Source organism: Pipistrellus kuhlii, unplaced genomic scaffold, assembly GCF_014108245.1.
Source record: "Pipistrellus kuhlii isolate mPipKuh1 unplaced genomic scaffold, mPipKuh1.p scaffold_m20_p_34, whole genome shotgun sequence".
Lineage (NCBI taxonomy): Eukaryota > Metazoa > Chordata > Mammalia > Chiroptera > Vespertilionidae > Pipistrellus > Pipistrellus kuhlii.
Window position 1 is genome coordinate 401,903 of NW_023425534.1, and position 4,120 is coordinate 406,022.

The following is a 4,120-nucleotide window of genomic DNA, read 5'->3' on the forward strand; positions in this document are numbered from 1 at the left end:
CCCCACTCACCAGTGATTTAGAGAGAGTGGAAGGAGGGGGAAGAGGCAGAGAGACATTGACACAAGAAACACATCGACACGTGCCTCCTGCACATGCCCTGACCAGGGCCAGGGACCAAGCCTGCCCCGAGGTCCGTGCCCTGGACCAGAATCGAGCTGGGACCCTTCCCTCTGAGGGCTGGCACTCTGTCCACTGAGCCACCCTAGCCAGGCCACGTCACTGACTGGCGGCTTGTCTGCCCCGGGGCCCCGGACGTACGCGTGGCTGGCCTCTCCCTCCGCCGCGGCTCTGGGCTTCCCCCTCTGCTGCCGGGTGAGGTGGTCTATCCGCAGGCGGGTGGCGTGCAGCTCCCCTCTGCAATGGGGGGCGGAGCCTGTCACGGTCTGGGGCGCGGCCTGGCCTCCTCCCGGCACCGCCACCGCCTCCAGAGGGGCCAGGCCAGGGCGTGCCGCATGCCCAGGGTCTCGGTGCTGTGTCTGCCCGGGCTGCTCCCGTTTCCGGAAAGCCCTGCCAGGAGCCCGTGTGACCTGCGCCCACAGGGGTGACCTTGAGTGGGAAGGGCCATGGGGCACAGGGCACAGGCCTCGGACCGCCGGACAGCACGCCGACGGGCTGCTGAGCCCGGCTCCAGCGCCGCTCTGTGGCGTGCAGGTCGCCTCCGCTAACACGCCAAACCCCGGGCACCAGCTCTCACACTGAGACACGGAGCCCGCCCCACAAGGGGCCAGGGGTCTCGGTTTTCTCAGGGGAAGCAGGGACTGAGGTCGCACAGAGGAACACCGTGTGGCCAAAGCCGGTGTGGCTCAGTGGCTAGAGCACCAGCCCGCGGACCGGGCGTCCCGGGTTCCATTCTGGTCCAGGGCACAGGCCCAGGCTGCAGGCTCCTCTCGGCAGGAAGCACCAGACAGGACACCCGACCGGGACGAGCAGCCGGGGCTGAGGGCGGGGACGGCTGTGCAAGCGTCTCCAATGTTCATGCGGTTGAGATGTGTCCCCGTGGGCGCTGGGGAACACGCGGGGGGGACATGGGGTAGGGACAGGCGGGGGAACATGGGGTGGGGAGACGGGGGGGGGGACATGCGGGGGAACATGGGGTGGGGACACACGTGGGGGGACACGCAGTGGGGACACATGGTGGGGACACGGGGTGGGGACATGCGGGGGAACACAGGGTGGGGACACGCGTGGGGGGACACGCAGTGGGGACACGCAGTGGGGACACGGGTGGGGACATGCAGGGGGAACACGCGGTGGTGGCCCCGGCTCTGCTGCTAAGCTGGGGGCAGCCGGGGGCAGGGAGGCTGAGCCCACAGGACGCAGGGCAGGATGGGGTGGCCGAGGCCCAGCCCGGCCCACAGGACCCCGCCCGCCCCCTCCACCCTCCCTCCCCCTCCCCCGCCCACCGGGCTCACCGCGTCCTCTGCAGCAGGTCCTTCTCTCTGTGCTGCCGGTCCCGGATGGGGACGGGCCTCAGCTCCCTGGCCTCGGCCTTCGGCCCTGCCCCGGTGCTGACACAGACAGCACCGCTCAGACGCAGCCCAGGCCTGAGCCCCCACCCCAAGGGCCGGGGTGCCCCCCCAGCACCTACCGGCTCCCCAAGCAAACGCCACCCTCAGCCCCCGGAGGCAGGGGCTCCACCTCGAACTCGGGGCCCTCCAGGTCATCTCGCTCTGGAAATCGGGGTGAGAGTCAAGATGGAGAAAAGCAGATGCGGATGTTCGAGTCGGAAGTTCTGGGACAAATCTGGACAAAGCTCAACCCGGACACCGTGGCGATGGTTCTCAAAGCGTGTTCCCAGGAACCCAGGGGGCACCCTGAACCCCTGGGGGCGAGGTCTGCAGAGTCAGGACTGTTTCCATAACACCACACACATTGGTCTTCCCCACACTTTGTGTTGCTGTTGTTCGTCCTCACCTGAGATGTTTTCCCATTGATTTTAGAGAGCGGAAGGGAGGGGGGGAGACAAACATCCATGTGGAGAGACACATGGATGGACTGCCTTCCACACGCTTCCCACCAGGGCCGGGGGGTTGGGGGGTGGAGCTGGGACCGAGGGGCCCGGCCAGCCCTTCCCTGCCGTCCGAGTGTGCGGGCCGTTTGCAGCAGGCGAGGGGCCCAGCTGCCTCCGCTCTCCACGCGCCCGTGGCTCGTCAGTGCTGTTATTCTGAGTGGCTCTCAACCCTAGTTTTTAGCAGGAGCTAAGGCGGTCCTAACCGGCCTCAGCAGAAGCCCTGGGGGGGACTCAGCGGGCGGGGGCTCTGACAGGAGCAGCAGGGAGTCGTTGCAGGGTCCGGGCAGAGCATGGAGAGGTCTTCGCTTCTTCCAGAAGCTCCACAGACTGACGGGGAGGGAACTGGCTGGGGGGTGGGGGGGTCAGGGAGGGTCAGCCCAGCTCAGCGCCCAGCGGGCCGGCGGGGGGCAGACCAAGAACCAATGTTCTTCCTGGGGCCCGGCAGTGCCCCCGACTTCAGCCCACCAGAAAAGCAATGTAAAAGTCTCCAGAGAAAAACAAAACAAAACCAACAACCACAGAAACATCTTGGCCACACCCAGGCCTGGGGTAGAAGGGCCTGGGGTTTCTCAGTGAAGGCCTCGGAAGCGAAAACTCGGACGCCTGCCCCTTTCAAAACTCGCAGACGCAGCTTCTCTCTGTTTCGACTTAAGACAGAATAACATGAGCTCCCGCTTGGAAAGAAAAACCGCGTTTAGGAGACTCACATCTGGCCTGGCGGTGGGCTCGGCGGCCTGCACCCCGAGGAACACGGCTCGACCCCGCCCAGGTGGGGGCACGCGTGTGAGAGGCAATCCATCCATGAGTCTCTCTGTCTCCTCTCCCTCCCTTCCAGTCTCTCTAAAAATCAATGGGAAAAATATCCTCAGGTGAGGATTAACAGAAAGAACGAGGACGCCCTCAGGAAAGAACCACAGAACGGAAGGGGCGGTGTCTGCGGCCGCTGGGCGCTTCCTCACCGTCCTCCACGCGCGGGGCGTCCAGAGCCTCCACCTCGGGGGACACGCTGGCAGCGCTCGCCATCGCGGGCCGGCGTCGGCTGCAAAACACGTCCCAGAACACAGACGCGCACGAGGGCAGGTTTCTAAGCGTGACCTCGAGTTGGGTTTCCTAAGAACTAACAACTTCTTTCCTGTAAGAAGACGTTAAGAAGGTGAAGAAGAAAAAAAGAATAATAAAATAACAGCAGATTATTTAAAAAGAAGATGAAGAGGGCCCCAGTTAGTGTGGCTCAGTGGCTAGAGTGTAGGCCTGCAGACCGAAGGGTCCCGGATTCGATTCTGGTCAGGGGCATGTTGTGGGCACATCCCCGGTAGGAATGTGCAGGAGGCAGCTGATTGATGTTTCTCATCCATGTTTCTAACTCTCTCCCTCTCTCTTCCTCTCTGTAAAAAATCAATAAAATATATACTTTTTAAAAAGAGTTCCTAAACTTCAACAAGACAGTCCAAATACCAGCATGGCTCCGTGGCTGATCGTTGACCTATGAACCAGGAGGTCAGGGTTCGATTCTGGTCAGGGCACACGCCCGGGGTGCGGCTGCATCCGCAGTGTGGGGCGTGCAGGAGGCAGCCGGTCCATGATTCTGTCATCACTGATGTTTCTCCCTCTCTCACCCTCTCTCTTCCTCTTTAAAATCATTAAAAATTAAAAAATAAATAAATAAAAGTGTACTTTCCAAGAAAAGAACCCTGCTAGCAAAAATAACTAATAAAATAGAATAAAACACGAATAGAGTAAAAGCTGAAGACAAGCATCTCACCAAACTGGACTAAAAACCAGTCACAAAAAAAAAATTTTAAAGTCACAAACAGGCTGTGCTGGGTGGGAAGTGTAACCGGGCTGCCGGGCATGTTGCTTAGAAACGGACCCAACGCTTCAGGCAAAGGTCAGCCAGGGGTCACTCCGTCAGGCGGGGAGCGGCTCCCGGTGTCAGGGCACTGGGTTCCCAGCCGCTGCCGGAAACGATCCCAACTTTTGGGGTCAACTTGCAATTTTTCCGGAAACTCGGGTTGCTCAGGAATCAGCAAAAGCGCGCCGAGCCCCTGACGCCGCTGTGTGCCTGAGGGGAGGGGCCAGGCCCTGAGGGGACGGCCAGGCCCTGAGGG